General features: G+C 33.4%; 1 protein-coding gene across 1 annotated transcript in view; it reads left to right on the top strand.

Annotated features, from left to right (window-relative positions):
- The first annotated feature begins 212 nt into the window (after positions 1 to 212).
- Positions 213 to 20,000, top strand: part of LOC145285789 (protein brain tumor-like) — a 267,442-nt gene continuing 247,654 nt past the window's right edge. The window contains exon 1 of the mRNA XM_080134160.1: positions 213 to 684. The gene's annotated coding sequence lies outside the window, so the exon portion shown is untranslated. The remainder of the gene's footprint in view (positions 685 to 20,000) is intronic.

Below are 20,000 nucleotides of genomic sequence, written 5' to 3'. Positions count from 1 at the left end.
GTGAACACTACTCTCTTCAATAACTATTTCAACTGATATTATTTCCACAACTACTCTTCAAAAATCCAATACTGCAACATCTGTATTTTCCCCGTTTCTATATTCCCGTCATAAAACCCCTTTCCTCCTTCAACGATACCAGCGACCCTCAGCCACACGACTAGAACATTTTCAACCTCGAAAACTCCAACTGCTATCACTACTATGAGGACAAGAAGCCCTCGTATTAATACCACTACTACTATCGCTGTTGTTGTGTTTTGAAGTGCCCCTCTCTCTCTCCCTGTATAAAATCTCCCTCTCCCTTAAAACCATACCATGTGAAGAACAGAGTTAGCCTTGTTCGCGATTTCCACCCGACTCGAGCCGTCACCAAATGTCTAGAAAGCGACCAGATGTCGTCTGTTATTGTATACCACAAGCCGGACACATTGCAAATTTATTGTCACCAAAACGACCACGACAACAACAACAACAACAGCCACAACATTTTCACTACAATAAACATCATCATCAACAACACCAACAACAACAGCAACATCTACGACGACGTCGACGGCGTTTACACAACATAGGAGTTTGTTGACAACAACTGATTTTACATATACCAAACATTCATGCTTATTATGTGTTAACTCCGACGTTCAACTAATAAACGTACCTTTTTTGGGAAGTATAACACAGGTCAGTTAGTCCTTTTTTTTTTTAAACTTTAACTTCAGTGAAACTTCGGATGAACCCTAATCCTCCTTAAGTCTTTTGTGACGATTTCACTTCTATCGATGAAATGTTTACCGTTACGAAGAATTGCCGAAAAATCAATATTTGGATAATAAATAGGGTTGACCTGTACAATGCATCCCCTTTTATGCATTTTTTCTCGTCTTCTGTTTCAGCGGGTTATTATTGATTGTTTCAGCGGGTTATTATTGATGATATTATAATTTTCCTCCCTACAAAAAAATAAATAAATAAAAAATAAATGCGAAAAATTCAATATGTAAAAATATAATAGTAAATCGATCCCCCATAATAGAACCAGTCGACAGTTGAAGAACAAACTGCTTTTTAAATGGCCAACTTAGAAGAAGTTGGCCATAAAAAAGCCAACTTGCCAAGACTGAAAAGACCAAATTTCGCGGATTTTACCTTTTCATAGCAGTTCCATTATGGGGGATCGATTTTGTAAGACGGTGTATTAGAAATAAAGCACCCTTAAAAATGTTTAAATATTATTATTTGGGGGGGGGGAATAATCTGCTATGTTAGTGCCTAATCTATAATAATCCGCTAAAATATTGAAAAACAAAAAAACAAAAGACGAAAAGGTGCGTATGCATTGTAAGGGCATCCAATATACATTTATAATACATACATACTTACAATGCAAACGCACCTTTTTATATTTTGTCTTTTCCGATATATATATATATATATATATATATATATATATATATATATATATATATATATATATATATATATATATATAAATTGTTTTTGGTTTTTGGGTTTTTTGTGTATTGCTATTTATATTAAAACCTTTTTTTTCTATATAGTTAAAAAGAAAACACAACAACTGTGTTATATATGGACCGTGGAATCGCATTCAGTCGCAAAAGATCTAGCTAATTTGCTTATTCTTTAAAACATTAATTTTAATTAATTTTCTATTAGAGTTTTCTTTTCGGATTTCTTATGGGATGATCATCTTTAGTTAACTATTACGTCTAATTATATTCATACAGATAATCTACATGATTTATACTTGCGTAATATTTGCGTAAAAAGGTTATAGTAAACACAAACCACTTTCAATATATATTTATGTCTGCGTATATGTATTTGTTTAAAAAAATTTGCCTACGAAACTCATCTGTCAGTTTTTGGTAACCAGATATGAAACTTGATGAATTGGGGATTTGAGCCTATGTAAAAAATTATATTTGGGATTTGCCGGGGAAAATCAGCACAAAAGTTTCAAAATGTAAAAAAAAATAAAATGGAATTTGCCAGGTGAAGGTCGAATGGCGGCATTCGAATATGCATGCGTAACGTAATAGCTAGTGATTCATGTTTTAATTTTTAGCTTTGCAGCAAACATGTCTTCATAGCTCAAACATTAACGCCAAAGGAAAAAGTAAATCATAAGCTAAGTGTTTTGATTTCGAGTCTTTTTTTAAACCTTTTTAAATCATTACAATATATTGGGTCCAATATAATATAATAATAAATACGAAATCTGCATTAATCAAAATATCATATTTAAACGTATTTTACGACCGGGCAATTTCGGGCGGCCTGCTAGTATGTATATACATTAAAGTGCAAGCACACACACACACACACACACACACACACATATATTAAAGTGTTTCTTTGTTAAAAACATAAGAATAAACAATAATAACGTATATACGTTATCTGTATATCGATAAAGCATTGATGTCATCATTCGCAAAATTAAAACATAAGGTTGAAAAGTAAAAGATGCACACAATGCAAAAAAAAAAAAAAAATGTCTTTATTTACATAATAAACTATTTGATTGATGGCTATTATTCCGCTTGGTTACGAACTGACATTTTTTATTTATTTTTTTTTTGTTTTTGCAATCCAAAAGTTTCTTTTAATTGACGACATCGCAACTCTTCTAAAACACGGACTACAAAGACTGATACGAAAATATGCAAGAAAATACTTTACCCCAATAAAAGTAAGGTTTACTTGGCGATGACGTCACGTTGGATACGAAAACAAAAATCGATTAAAAACAGGAAAGTTATTTAAATTGTTTTATCGATAATCGTGATCTTCACTTCCTAATCGATAATAAACTGCAGGAATATTTTGAAAACAAAATTAAGGGAGGAGGGGTTTCATCCGAAGTTCCGCCTTTTTTTCCAGCATATTTCTGTTCTGTTATTGCGACTTTGTTTAATATTTTTTTTAATCAGTAATCCATTTCTGATTCATTGCTTTATTATTTATCAACTTTTAACCTCAGTTTAATATTATGTTAATTTATTTAACTCTCTCTCTCTCTCTCTCTCTCTCTCTCTATATATATATATATATATATATATATATATATATATATAGGTATAATGCTGTTTGATACGACAAAGGCACGTTCTAAAGTAATGTTTCCCTTCGTCTACAAATGCAAATAAAACGATAAATTCTTAGTCGACGACTTACTTTATAATCAATACATTAACCACTTGCCGTTTCGATAAAGAAACTGGCCATTTTACTGCATTGTAAATATATTTAATTATGGCCGACACGTTCTTTCTTTTGCGATCGATCTGAATTCGAAAGTGATTTAAACGTATTACGTTAATTTGATAGTCGTATCTTTCTTGAATAAAGTTCAAATTAAAATGTCAATCATTATAGTTCGTCTGTGCTCGAAATTCTTTAAAAAAACAAAAACACGTGATTTTATTATGCACGCGCCTCTGGTGTATCAAATAACCTATGTTGTTTTCGTTTTCATGTCGTGTTTACATTTGATGTATTTATAAACATTCCCGAAAAAGGTTTTTTTTTTTTCATAAAACTGAATGTTAATACAAAAGTTTTGTCTGCCAATATTCTCTCTCTCAAACGATCTGAAAAGAAAGTCGTGTTTGTCAATTGCTTTGTTATAAAACTTGTGCTGCTCTAGCACTCTACATAGACGCACACTATTATATAAACAATATAAGCATGTTTTGTATGAGGCGCTGATAAGAGCTGATAGCGTGAAAAAAAATGTTTCTGCTCTGATTCAAAAGTGAAAAAGGGCGCCGTAATAGCAAACCGTAACATGTTAATTCAAGTAAGAAATAAATTTTCCATTGAAATATATTTATAATTTTAAAGATGTACAATGGTAAATATAGTTAGCATTTTTTTTTTCATTTAAAAGCGATTATAATGGTTGGTATATTTTTATCGATAAGCGTGCGTTGTGTTGCATTGAATTCTATTATATTGAATTGGCTCTAAGAGTTTCGAAATTGTGGCCAATCACCGTCAGCACTGATGATTTCCAGTAAAAGTATTAAACCTCTGTTTTTGGACAAGAACACACGGAGACAGACATGCATCCCTCCAACACACACACACACACACACACACACACACACACATATATATAATATATATAATATATATATTTATTTATAGACACACACACATACACACACACGCACGCACACATATATATATATACACACACACATGTGTGTGTGTGTGTATTGGTGTGCTTCCCTGATGCATATAAAGAATTCTTCGCCAGTGTTCGCGCCAATATTCGTGTAAAATCATAAATTACGTCAGTGATTTTATTTTCATAATTATCATTATCATTTCTGATGATCTAAAGGAGAAAGAAACATCAGAGGTTTTAGTTGCTCAAATTTAATTATTTATTTTATTTACTTGTCTGACTTGCTATTTGCTATCTCACTTCATCGCAGAACTTGAAATTGTTTTGGTTCTGGAACTCAAGAAAGGCACTTGTTTTATACGCAAACTTGTATGTAACTTAATGGATTAATATTGAGTATATATTTATGTATACAAATGAATGCATATTACTTACTTATTAAAGAATGGGTGCCATAGGTCAAAGTATATACATACATACGTATATATAAATATATATATATATTTATATATATATATATATATATATATTTATACACATATACATATATATGTATATATGTATATACATCATTAGTTATCATTCCAAAATCAGAAGATGCATTTATTTTAAACGCATAGTATTTTAATCATATGCTTATGTAGTACTCTTACGCGTGTTTCGTTGAATAACAAAAGTTCACACAACAATTCCGCAGAGAGAGATATGTTTTCCTGGGAAAAAAAATTGATTTTTTTTTTGTTTTGTTTACTATCTCTCTCTCTCTCTCTCTCTCTCTCTCTCTTTCTCTCTCTCTCTCTCTCTCTCTCTCTCTATATATATATATATATATATATATATATGTGTGTGTGTGTGTGTGTGTGTCTGTGTCTGTGTGTGCACGCGCGTGCATGTGCGTGCGGTACCTAACAAAGAAGCTAGAGGAGAAAAAGAAAAGTGTCGGCCTTTCCGTCTTTCCAACGACGTTCGGGGAATATCGCATCACATTTGCACGTATATACATGTGGGAACGCATATATGTGCTGATAGTTAACCCTTTTGCCGTTTGCAACCGACGAAAAAAACATATCTCCTCGGAATCGTAGGAATGGCGCAAATACAAGCCGAGAAGAACATTCAATTGAAATTGAAAGTTTTTAAAAGTATAAAATCATGTTGCCATGCTAATGAATCGAGAGGAATGCACTTTGAACTGATTCGGTCATATATATATATATATATATATATATATATATATATATATATATATATATATTGTGTACAGAAAGTTGTTAGTTGAGACAGATCATTGGTACCGTCGGTTTCAAGCTCGATAGTAAGGCCCGTTTAAGGTATCCTTATCAAGCCTTCTTCAGCCCATATTCGTCTTCGTGAAGAGAGCTTGATTAGGATACCTTAAACGGGCCTTATTATCGAGCTTGAAACCGACGGTACCAATGATAATGATCTGTCTCAACTAACAACTTTCTGTACACAAAATATAAATACGCTCTTACAATTTGGATTTTCCTTTTAATTGAGCACTCAGCTGGAATTCTTTTTCCAAAAATGTATGTATATATATATGTATGTATATATATATATGTATGTATATATATATATATATATATATATATATATATATATATATATATACTTGCTTCATGTTTCCCTACACTAAACTTGATAAACTATTTGATACTATTACTACCACAACTATTACAACTACTGCTACGCTTACTGCTAAGACAAACAACTATTACTTGTTCTACTATACGCACTACTATAACTCCTATTAATTGTTTTCTGGAGTTTAGCACGTATAAATCACGACTTGTTCTGAATACTGAATTCCGTCTCTCATCGCCGGCGAGTATCTGGTCAACGCAAATCACAACAAACGATCCAGAATTGTCCGCTAATTTCGTTATGTTTGCAAGTTATCGGCTTGCTAGTTCACAAGATTTTATGGGATTATTAGGGGGCGGGGCCTTTAATGCTTGAGAGACTAGGGCCTCGTGTAGACAGGAAACGGATACAAAAGGAGGGTGAATTAAAGGTGGTACCTAAGGCAGTTTTATGTCTTACACAAGACAATGCAACTCGTTAATAACACAATAACACGATGTACGAAATATTACACACAACTAAATGAGAATCGGGGTCTCGAAGATATACACGCGGTCAGAAACGGACCGACATGACTTCGTTTATTTTTTTTTTAAACTTTTATTATATTGGTGTTATGTGTTAACACCTATCATCAAGTTGGTATTTACTGATTTAGTACAAAAAATCGTGTTATTTAGCAGAGCAGAGAGCCAACAAATGAAAAAAAAGGCCAAATTTCAAATATATAACAAATAAATGTTACCAAAGGCAAGATAACTTATGTTTCTATCTACCTAGATACGTTTTGTATGTTTTAACGTATTTTACAGTTTTTATTTTGTTCGAAAATGAAGTATTACCAAATTTGTAAGTTAAATCGACCGCAATAAATGGCCGACCACGAACATGCCGTCTTCGGAGAGTCAATAATGTCTCAAAATTACTATAAAAAATGTTAAAAAGAAAGCTTAATTCAGCAGCAACATTTTAAAAGTATTTTTAATCAATTTGTTTTTTTCTAGAAATTTTCAGCTTAATCGATAGTATTAAGAATATTTTCTTATTATCGATAAAACAGTAGTATTCTAGATAAAAAATAAAATGAATTGAAAAAAAAAGTTTGTTTTTTTTAAATAAGAAAAAAAATGGCTGTAAAAATAATTGTGTATTTGATTATAGACATATTCCATTATATTATTACATGTTTTATACTGGTTTTCAAATTTTCCTCCATTTTTTCTATTGACTTGAAGAAGTCAAGTTTTGCTGTGGTGGCGAAGATAGATACACCTCTCCCTCCATCCCAATGCAAATGTGTAATTTGCATATACGTCCACATATCATGAAAAGAGACGTTGTCGGTCGATTCGTCTATCACTTTCAAATATATGATAATGCCAGCGGCATTCTCCCTAAGTGGGTTGAACTGGCTTGCTCCAAAGGAGAAAGTTTCATGAGAATATTAATTTCACAAGCTGTCGCTAATTGAATGTATATCCCTGTCAAGGAATATGATGACGTTAGGTTTTTGCAGTTCTTGCAGGGAAGAGTCGATGCCCTCCTATATACAGCGCCTGGTATTCCCAAATAGTCACCCATCTGGTTCGGACCAGGCTCAACGTAACTTAACTTTAGAGATTTGACGAGAATAGGTATGTCAACGTGATTTAAACAAGGCGTAGGGTGTATAAACACGTCTTTTGAATGTCCGCTTTTTATTCTTTTTTATGTATACACCGTGGCGCAGGATGTCCACTCTCCTAGACGCTACCTTCTTTCCGAGTCGGGTCTAGTTTATTGCTGATTGTTCAAAGCGCCTCTATCGGGAAGTAGCGTAAGGGCTGCTCAGACATTTTTGTAAGCCAGAGTGAGTTTATCCTGGTGGACTTACGTTTCATTACCACCCTTGACCGGAGATAAATAATAGGTGTTGTTTTTATTTTGATTCATTAACAAATAAAACATTATACTTATGTTTATGTAATAATGCCCCTTACTTTTCCTGATGCTGAAACCATCTTTTATTGCCGGATGTAGAGGTGCATGCAGCCAACCGAATGTACAGTATACGACGCTCCCTCTCCACAGCAGAGCCGCAGAGGGGGGACTATGGGTGTCCAAGCACCGGCTCATTTTACTCCCGTTTTAAAGAGGAATGTATTATAGACATGTGCCCCACAGAGACACCGATTTTTAAAAAAAAACTTTTTACCTTCGCTGATATAATTCTCTGCATGTCACTGCTCCAGAAACATTCAAAGATTCTTTGTTAAAAAAAACAACACAATAATTATGTTAGGCATTTTAATTTTTCGTGCATTTCGTTAGCAAGAATAGTTTGTTTACTTGTTTAAGTTTTCAAAACGAACATTGCAGCAAGAGTGTGCCGAAATGATAGTTTATCGCAATTATACTGCAACATGTTTGATTTGTAGAGCTTGGACAACAGCATATTCTTTTGATTGTTTTGATCTCCATTGTGTATCCGTTGATATCTTATATGCTTTTATATAGAGTAATGTGGTTCTTGGTTGATTAACTGTGTCTAACGGTGTTAGATGTATACCCGAGAGTCAAAACAACGAAAAAGAATATGCTGTTGTCATAGCCCTAGTAATTTGTTTTCTATACATGTTATCTTACATTTAAAGCGTCAATCCATATATGTTTTATTTAGTATTTTAAAGGATGTATTAAAAAAAATAAACAAAGCAATTCAGGGGATCTCGAAAGCATAATCAGGGTCATCTCCTCCGATGAATGTTTTCCTCCCCCCACCACAGTAAGGTCAGTCAGAGAAAGGTTGCACTGACTACTCTAGGTAGCACAGCTTTTATGAAAATCTTGTTAGCATTTAACGACTGCTTGCATAAGTAATCGCATCGAAAGTAAGTTTTAAAAGCTAAAGGAACAAAGTTGAAGGAAGATTGAAATTATATTTTTGCATCGACAAAGCTATACATTACATGAAACCATATCAACAATCAATAGCTATGGCTAGCGATACTTTACTTGAGAGCACTTCGTTCAAGCTCCTTGGCTTAACGTTCACATGAAACATGAGTAGGAATAGATACATCGAGATTTTTGCTAAGGCTGCTGCAAAGAAGGTGGTCTCTCTCTATTGTGCTAGAAAGTTACTTACGCTAGAAAGTATCCTTTACCTCTAAAAAGCCACCATTCGCTCATGTATGGAGTACTGCTGTCACATGCAGGCTGGTGCATCTGCTACTAGTCTCTCGCTTCTGGACAGGGTTTAAAAGAGAGTAGCCTAAGAGGTCCCGAACTGTCATTTAAACTTCAGCCCCTGTCCCACCGACGTAATATTGCATACCTCTACCTGTTGTACAACTATTTTAATGGTGGATGCTCTGACAAACTACACACCCTCGTACCTCCTCGACGAAAATACCCCGGACAAGCAGCGATGTCCCACCCCTACACAGATGTAAGAAAACCTTTTACTCTAATAGCTTCTTCCCCATAATTGCAGGACTTTAAAATTCTCTTCCGGTTTCCTGCTTCCCCAACTGTACTGACATGCAGAAGTTCAAGTGTAATGTAAACAGACATCTTGCTGCTAAACTCCCTACATAGTACCCCTGAAACTTAGGTCCTTGATAGTAGCCTCCTACATCAAACTGGCAACGTGCCTTGCTTGGAGGTGAAAGTGTAATAAAAAAAATCCATAGATTATTAGAAATGACACTTTACAGAAAAAAAATTATTTCAGTAATTGTTTGGAATGGCTAGCATAACTTATGTAAATAAACTGCCTGGAGTTTTGTCATCTGCATATCTCAAGAGAAAACTATACAATCGCTTTTCACAATTATTACTATTGTACAATCTTTTCATGTTCAATTTTGTAGGTAGCAGTCTAATATTAGTAATGTTGTTACAATATCATCCTCCCAGGAATTATCTCCTCTTCTTAGATGTTGTAGTATAATATCAATAACTTTTTCATCGAGTCAAATTTTCAGGATTACGTCTTTCGTTGAACGAAAGTGTAGTATCTGTTCGTTTGTCATGTTAGCACGCTTTCCAGTTTTTGAATAAATAAAAAAAAACATGAATATTAATTTGTACATGAGTTATATTTAATTTGATCGTATTATTGTTTTTGTTGGTATTTTATCCAAATTACTTTCTTCGTATTTTGATTTATACAAGTTTTCACGTCTGCGATGTTCACATTTATATCTTAAAGATTCAAACGACTTAGTGACCTATATTAAAACAAGATTATTTTCGCTCTCATTAGGAATACGGAAAAACGAAATAGTCCGTATTGTTATCGTGCGTCAGTGTTTGTGGATGTTTTTTTCTTGTGGATGACCTATATAAATTTTGATATTTTGGGTTATATATATATATATATATATATATATATATATATATATATATATATATATATATACACACATATATATATATATATATACTAGCAAAAGTACTTGTCATTGACTGGGTTAAAAAACAGCCTACAGAAATGCACTCTGATTTATGAAAGTATGATAGGTTATGAAAAGGAACGGTTGTAAAGAGATAGCTTCGAATTTGGTTGTATCAAAACCAAAGCAAAATATGATGAAAGAAAAAAGAAAATAGATAAACCCCATAATTTATTATACCATATCTGTTCGCACTGAAACACTTATCACAATATTCTGTGGATCTATATTAAAAAACCTTGTTAAACTTTGTGACATATTTCCATTCTATGGAGGTCAGGCGCGAACGAACAACCCATGATTTTATTATACCATATTTCTTCAAACTAAAACATAATTATCAAAGTATAATTAAGCAGAAAGATATGAAAAGTCTTTATTAAAGTTTGTGCCTATTTCCATTGTTTGGAGGCCAGGCGCGAACGCAGACCCCACAATTTTATTATACAATCCCTATTTAAGTTAAACATACTTATCAAAGTATTATTATGTACATCTATATTAAAAACACTTGTAAATTTTTTTTTTAATTATTTTAATTTTTTATTTCCATACTTTGTGTATCAGGCGCGTGTACGCAGACCTCACAATTTTAATGAATCATCATTATGCCAGATCAAACATACCCATTCCTGTGTCTCGATACATCTTCTATCATTATATGTGATCAGTTTTCTATAATAGTCAAATATATAGGAGCTTATTCCTGACCAGACACACATACAGCTTTATATCTTGGATAATGTATTTTTCTCTCAATTATGTAAATATATATGTGTGTGTGTATTTGTGTGTGTGTGCGTGTGTGCATATAATGGTTGTATCGATTTGTTTCCTAGATGTAAATCCAATGAAACCCGCGTAATTATTAAATAGTGCTTAATGGAGGACTGAATTGGTATATGATCTATTATTATACAAACATTATTGGTTACATATGTGCATACATGTTTCAGTGGAATCCCTAATCCCAAGATAACACTTTACCAGACCAAAAAAGAATCGATATTAGAACGGGAGTCAATGTTATATTTGTTCTTATAAGATATTAGGGTGTGGTTTACGTTCTGGAAGAAAATATGGTGTATACTGTTTAAATTTTAGCAGTAGGGGGTCTGGAGGAAGATGCTGTGAAAGAAAAGAGTAAGGGTTAGGATGGAGGGAGTACGATTTCGTTTGGTTAAGCTGCCGCAGTGAGGAAGTGCTAGTATATTTTAACTTGGCAGTGGTTTATTGCCCAAAGTTTTCGCATTAATCTGAAGAAATATTATACTTTATCGTAGCTACGTCCCTATCCTTAGTTTTTAAGGTTGTTTTCTCTTTTCTAGTGGCGATTTTTTCCCTTATTAATAAGTTTTATATATTTATTTTATTTATTATCTAATTTTTTTCTATTCACCATTTTTTTATCTGTTCATTTGCTTCTAGTTTTCTTATTTTCTATTTATTTGTATGTTTGCTTATTTACAAGATATCTGCCGATATGGTCAAATTAACAGTTAGTTCAACACATATATGGGCTCATTTATATGATTTAAATAAATAAAAGTGGTATACTACCAGTTATATTTTCTCCCCTACACCGTGTTTGAGGTAATTACCGTGGCAAGTATTTTATATCTATATATAAACTTATATATATCTTTTGTATCTATATATAAACTTACCTATATCTTTTATATCTATATACACACTAAATTTTGATTTACCATCCGAAAACGATTAACTTAAATAATCTATGAGTCTGGCTCGCTTGTAATTGGAATGTTGATATATACCTACAAGATGTATTATCTAAAGCAGCGCTACATTAGGAAACGAACCACATAATTGACATCCAAAGGATTACTAAATACTCTAGCTAGAGAACTATTAGAACGGAATACCCCACAAATGTAGATTAATATATGCTATTATGTCCATGCTTGTATTTGTATTGTCTGAAGAACCTATCCCTAAAACGAAGCATATGCACCTATCGAATATACCAATATTCTAGTATTGGGGAAAAGATAAACAACCCAGATGAAAGAATGACAATCATCGGAATTAAATACTTATAAAGGCAATTCAGCAAGCTGCCAAAATCAGCAGTCATGAGAGTATTCAACAGCAGCAAGTCGAAATGATGCCCATTCGTTACATTGACCATTTTTTTCCTGAATTCCTTAAATAGGGTTCAACTTAAATTTCTCGAAAGGAGGTTTATTGTCATGTTTTAAAAAAATAAAAATAAACAATTTTTTTTGCTTTAAATATTGACATTAAAAATATGCATAAAAATAAAGAGAGATCAAAAGATGTATGTGTGAATGTGTGTGTGTGTGTGTGCGTACGTACGTACGTGCGAGTGGGTATTTAAAATTGTAGCGATCAAATTAATAAGTCTCGAACTTAAAGTAGGCAATAACATTTTTGAGTTATTTTGTAAGATATGTCATGTGACCCACGTGGAGCAAGAAAAAGTTATTATTCGTGAACACCTGATTCTACATTGTGGTTTGCAAGAGTTCAAACCTACGGGCAGTAAAATTCCAAACCACATCACATATCTGTGAAATGAAATAATTCTGTAGTGTATTATATATGACTCTATCTTCAATTGCCTGCCTTAATTGGCGCGCTTTTCACATAAGTGTTGATATTATCGAAAAACATTTACAAAGCTGTGTATAGCATTTACTGCAGCATGTTTGATACATTCATTTTCATGATAACTATACCTATGTGTATTTTAGAATGTCAAAATATGTCGTAAAATAAAAATAGATGAGCACACAACAATTACACATTGCTTTCAGAATTAAGGTAAGAGTTAACGTTAGGGTTGGGGTTAGTTTAAGTTAGGGTTAGGATTATTTAAGGGTTAGGGTTGGGTTAGGGTTAGGATTAGTTATGAGTTAGGTTTAAGGTTTCTCTTAGGCTTTGAGTTAGTTAAGATGTAGGTTAGAGTTAGTGGTAGTTAACTCTTAGGATTAGTCTACGGTTAGGGTAAGAGTTTGTTATGGATTAGATTTGGGATTAAGGGTTAGTTAAATTAGCATTAGCGGTCACTAGCTTCTCTCGTCCGTATTCATAATAGAATTATTTTCTTCTGAAAACTCTTCTATCTATCAATTAATAGAGTTTATGAAACGTATATATATATATATATATATATATATATATATATATATATATATATATACTATTTGAATCATAAGCGGTTGGAAAGAGTCAGCGCAAATTCATCAGCGACTTTGAAAAAGTTACTGATGAATTTGCACTGACTCTTTCCAACCTCTTATGGTTGATTCAGCGCAATGAAACCACTGGTACGACCTTGACATATGTACATATAGTGTCGAAATAAATATTGTATCTTCAGCTCTCACATCCATGATCGAGCATTTCTTGGATGTTTTTCATCGCCTCTTGACACACACTATATATATATGTACATATATATATATATATATATATATATATATTAGTTGGATTTTACTGCTTATCAAGGCCAGAGGATTACTCCTAGATAATGTTAATAAGTGATAGTTAATTGGTGAGAGAACCCAGTGGTGATCAGTAATGGTGGAACTTGAGTAAGGCTTAGTTATTTAAGAGGATGCAAAAAAAAAAGACATGTTTGCACTGGACTTGGAAAATACCATATTATAGTTCGTTGGGAAGCAGCCCCAGAGTATCTTGTTCCACAACGACGATCCTAGCAAAGAAACTCTGCACGTGGATGTTTCGTTTAGTTTTAGGCACGGATAAATAGTAAGAGAATGGTCGACTGTTGTTGCAGCTAAACGAGTATTTGTTACAGACGTGTTTGAGAGGAGAGCATGGATTGGGGCTAAGTCGAGTATCTATCATAAAAGTAGTGATAGATTAGAGACAGACTTGCAGCATCTCTTATGTGAGAAAGAAGGAGTAAGGGGGCAAAAATGCCATCGCTAGCAAATTCCGGAGACATTTTTGTTGTGCTATAAGTTTATATATTTGTCTGCCCTTCTGTTTGTTTCTATGAAATCCATGAAATCCACCCAAAAACATGAGCATGAAACGGGGCTGGTCCTTCGAATCTCCACTGCAGATAAGGTAGACATAGCAATTCTCTCAATACCAAAGTCTCGGTGTTGTGTTAGAAACGATGCACCTCGTTCCGAGACAGCCTCATTCGTGCCTAGGAACTTCTCGTAGTCACGCCAAGGATGAGTCAGACACAAATAATGAGCCGCATTTAACACACGCACACACCCATGTTGCCAGACACACGCAGCGCCGAGACACGCGCGTGTACATACACACACAGACACACAGACACACAGACACACACAAACACACACACACACACACACACACACACACACACACACACACACACACACACACACACACAAACGCTCGACAGATTACCGAGGATATCTCGCGGAGTTTTCAGGAAGTCATAACGACACAAGACGCATCGTATAAAATTAAGACATTTTTAGAAATTTATTTTTAGATAGGGAACCTCTCTTTCATAACATCTTTCCTGAGCGCTACAAGAAAACTAGTTTACGTAATTGTACATTATAATTACATAATGCAAGAAAATATGGCAGATAAATGATATTTAGAAAACACAAAATTGATCTATATATATATATGTATATATATATATATATATATATATATATATATATATATATATATATATATATATATATATATATATATACAAGTTAGAAAAGCATTTCATCCAAGGCATGAAAATTGTTAAACAAAATGTTTTTACTATAAGCATTAAAAAAAAAGGTACAAGATTCAATTTGAAATTTATTTATCTTCAAAGTGCACTTTTATAAATTTCACAAAGTAATGTATAAAAATTTAATTTAAATCGAATAAAAAAATTACCTTGGATTTATTTTATGTCATGTACATTCTGTTGCACTTAAAAAAAAATCATTGAAAATTTTATATCTATATCATTAATTGCTAGATGAAAGATAATGTTTTTAAATTGCAGCCAATTCTCCCGGATGAATACCGATTAAAAAAGTTTTCCATGTCTGAATACCCTATATACCAAATTTCAAGTCTGTAGATAAAAATCCTTTGAGTATATAGGTTGAGAAGTGTCCTCACACATAAGCTTACTCATACATATATATATATATATATATATATATATATATATATATATATATATATATTATACGGTCGGCCGGTGTTAACCCTATCATAAGATATACCTTTTTTTACATCGGCATAACCACTTATCAAGGCCCAGAGACTAATCGAGGATAAGGGTTAAGAGTGTACAGTAGTCAATTGGACAATGCAGTAATCGGGATATTCTCGCTTACACTTTACACGTCCATCTCCTTCGACGTCGACTTTGATTCTCCCTCGATTAGGCAGTGCCCGTTTTTTTTTCTTTTTCATCCGACGCAATTCGCTTTCAAACGCTCCTCCTGCTGCTAATAAAATCGCTTGCCATCCATCCTGCTGCTGCTGCTGCTGATGATGTTTTCATACGCGCTCATATGCGCTCTGTTACAATAATTTAATGATTCAAAGTCGACACTATTTCGATATAACAATTGGTTGACAACACTTTTCCCGAAAGTGCGACATTTAAACTCCTTGGCCAAGAATCACAGGCAACATAAATTGGAATAATTACATAGAAGATAATGTCAAGACTGATGCAAGAAAAAATGTTCTCCCTCTACCTGCACTAAAGACTTGCCACTCCTGCTTGTATATTATATCACTACAAAGAGTACCTTCACTCCTGCATTGAGAATTATGGCCACGACTGGGTTGGTGCATCAGCTACAAGCCCAGTATTTCTTAAACGAGTGCAAAACCTTGTTTACAACCTAATTAACCTAACAAAGATCTACCAAGCTCCGGTCCTTGAACCATCACCGCAATGTTGCGTGTATCTGTTTCTTTTACAAGAACTTTCGCCGAATGTGCTTCAATTTATTAACTGCGTTTGTATCCATCAACTTAAATATCTAAGACCAACCCTACTGCAAGCGGAACTTTCCTTTTTTCTACAGATATCTCTAAATGTTGGAAAAATTTTTCTTCTCGTAGCTTCTTTCATCGAGTCTTGTGCCTCTGGAATTCGCTCCGTGTTCAATATTTTTCGGACTGCACCAAAATGAAAAAAATTATATGCACAGTTAATATAGGACGATTCAAATATTGTTCCCGATTCCAATACAATTAACTAAATTCCTAAGTCCAATACAATAACCGATTCCGATTCTTTATAAATCTTTACATATTTAACTATGTTGTTATTTTTATTTTCTCAATTACCGTAAAAACACATGTTAAACGTGCATATTTTTTCTCAAAAATTAAAACACACTTACCGATGGTAATGTATAGACTTTAGTTTTACTGGAAATTTTAAATTCATACATTTTTATTATTTTGGTATTATTACCAGTAGTGGAATAATTTGTTTTTTACAAACTCAAATAGAAAAAGATTATTAAAGGAATCGTTTTTGGCATCGGAAAATACACAGAAATTGTCCACTACCGATATCCCTTCCGATACCCCCAAAAGTTAATATTTTCCGATTCCACTTAATCGTCCCAACACACACACACACATACATATACATATACATATGCATATATATATATATATATAATCTCCGAAACAGCTACATGGTAAGCAGCTGATGATCCCCGTTTTCTATTTACAAAATTTTAGTTAAAGTTTTCTCTTTTCATCCTAATGTAGTTAAATTCTGTTTTAAAATTGAAGACTTTTGCGAAATCGGCTTATGCAAATGCTATGTCTATTTCTATTTAACAATTTTAGTTAAGGCTTTAAAAAAAAAACTCATCCATATATAAATGAATTCTCTTTGGTCATTATAAAGTTTTAGAAATCGGATTATGTAGGTGCTTAGTCTGCGATAGGTTTAAATTATTTTTTTTTTCCGGGAATCTAAACTGCATTCTTTATTTTTATTTTTGCATTTTATTATTCCAAGCTTTTTAAAACTATATATATATATATATATATATATATATATATATATATATATATATATATATATGTGTGTGTGTGTGTGTGTGTGTGTGTGTGTGTGTGTGTGTATGTAAAGAGAGAGAGAAACAGACTGACAGACGGAGAGAGAGAGGGGGAGAGAGATAGTAAGTTTATATATACTTATATCGAGCCATGACTCGTAGTTGATCAATATAAGCAGGGTCACCTGAATGAGAGTATATATAAAACAATAGAAAACTTTGATGACGTCACACTGAAAAAATGTCGAAGCAATATGGTCGGAATTATCGACAGGATTCATTTTCTATACTCGTATAATTTTTTTTTTTTTATCTATTGATATTTATATTAAAATCTCCTTTTTTTTCTATTTATTAAAAAAGAAAATACAACTTTGTTATATATGGGTCGTGGAATTGCATTCATCTACAAATGATCTAGCTAATTTGCATATATTTTAAACATTCATTTTAATTAATTCCCTATTAGTTTTTCGGTTTTCTTATTGAATGATCATCTTTAGTTTAATATTACGTATTCATGGATATATTCTACATAACTTATACTTGTGTAAGATTTGCGTGAAAAGGATATAGTAAACGCAACCCCCTTTCTATATATAGTTATGCACACACACACACACACATATATATACATATATATATATATATATATATATATATATATATATATATAAGTGAACCTGTCTGTGTGTGTACATTTCCCTACACAATAACTCTGTCAATTTTTTAGTTTACAGACTCGAAATTTTATATATAGGTTACTGAGATTCGGGAAAATCTTTGTAATTCGTTTTCGGCCAGAAATTTGTATAGTTAAGGGGTCAAAGTTCAACGATTTGACGTTTGAGAACTCTACCAAACTCCTCCGCCACTTCTGCGTCTACACACTTGAAATTTTAGATATAGAGTTCTCAAAGATCAAATCTTTGAACTTTGACCCCTTAACAGCCAAATCTCAGTACCCCGTATATCAAATTTCAAGTTTCTAAACTAAAAAATTGACAGAGTTATTGCGTAGTGAAATGTACACACAGAGACACACACAGACACATTCACTTTTATAGATATATAGATATACTAGTTGAAAAATTAGAAAGTTTGAAATTGGCTATGTTGGCAATGGACCTGCGATATTTTTAAACTGCTTTATGTACAGCTGTATTCTTTCTTGTTTTTTGCGTTTCAACAAAGATGTATTTCCTGTTCATATAATATTAATGAGGCGAGACCACTCTCCTCCTACTACTATAGGTGAAATGTCGGCGTGCGTCTCTCTGCTGAAATGTGCGTTCACGGCTTTGGAAGATGCGCGTTCGCCGATCAATTCCGTCGCCGCGCCTCCGCTGCCCCCGCCGCTGCTGCCACCGTCTGTGCGCAAGTGTGTCTACTGGATATTAGTTCGGCGCGCGCCTGTGCCACGTTTGTTCGCCTCAGTTGATTGGTTGGGCCGCACTGCTGCACGACTCACAAAGGAACTAGAAGCGACGATGTTGAGACCAGCAGCGAATACAAAAACAAGACGAATTATCTCGAAAAGAGCGCACAAAGACATCAATAATAATAATAATAATAATAATAATAATAATAATAATAATAATAATAATAATAATAATAACGAAGATTAAAATTTGAAATTGATTTTGAAACTTTAAATTTATCGATTAGAAGGTCGTTTATGGTCCGAATTACCTTGTAATGCAGGCGTTAATTTTCGTGTTCCTTTCGGCGTTCACACCAAAAGAGAACATTAATTTTTATACATTTGTTCTCGTATCAAATAATCCGATGAAAGAAAAAAAAAAAAAAAAACACTAGCAAAAATAATAAAGAAACATATCATAAGAAAGAAAAGATGAAAACAGAAGAGTAATGGTCTATTATGACGTCATACTTTTTTGACATTTGATATTTTTGGGGATTTTGTTTTGAAATAATGAAAATAAAAGAGAAAAAGAAGAGGGGCGATGGACTATTTCTCTCTCTCTCTCTCTCTCTCTCTCTCTCTCTCTCTCGCTCTATCTATCTATCTATCTATCTATCTCTCTCTTAATATATGTGTGTGTATACGTGTATATGTATGTATGTATATATGATACATGTATACATGTATATAAAGAGAGAGAGAAAGGGAGGATCAATTATGATATCACAATGCATTCTGATTTTGTGAAATTCTTTGTCTTTCTAATTCTTGTAAAAACCTGATTATCAACCAAAGTCAGAGTTGAGAATTCAAATGTTATTTCTATTTACTTGCCTCCCCACGAGGGCAGAGTAAGACACACGGTCGGTTTTTAGTGTAGGGAAAATCCAGCTCACCAAAAAGGGGCACTCTTGATAGGAACTACAATAAAAATTGTCTCTGTCATGAAGGATTTTCCTCTACTGACTGAGAACAGAAAAGATGAAGTGTAGCATCAGAACAGATACTACACTATGATCTTGGCCCAAAGGCCCACTGACAGAAGTAGGTATTTAGTTGTCTCCCACTGCAAGAACTTAAACCCCCAGGGTTAGAATGTAGGATTGAGAAGTCAGCGCCCCAGAGGGGGAGGAGCACTTCGACCTGCAAAAAGTGCCTGGGCAGCCCCAACGGCATTCTCTGGCGAGGGCGCCCCAGGCGAGTAACAATAAACGAATCCCTTCACAAAGAGAGAAGGTAAAACCTGGAAGGGTGGACCTCCTAGGACTGCACAGAACTAAACTCCCACCGGATAATCAACTGGGACCAAATCATTAAAGGAATGGTCTAAT

The sequence above is a fragment of the Euprymna scolopes genome, chromosome 10 (assembly GCF_053919585.1).
Source record: "Euprymna scolopes isolate OS-2025 chromosome 10, ASM5391958v1, whole genome shotgun sequence".
NCBI lineage: Eukaryota > Metazoa > Mollusca > Cephalopoda > Sepiida > Sepiolidae > Euprymna > Euprymna scolopes.
The sequence above is the reverse complement of the archived record's forward strand: the minus strand, read 5'-3'. Positions and strand labels throughout refer to the sequence as shown.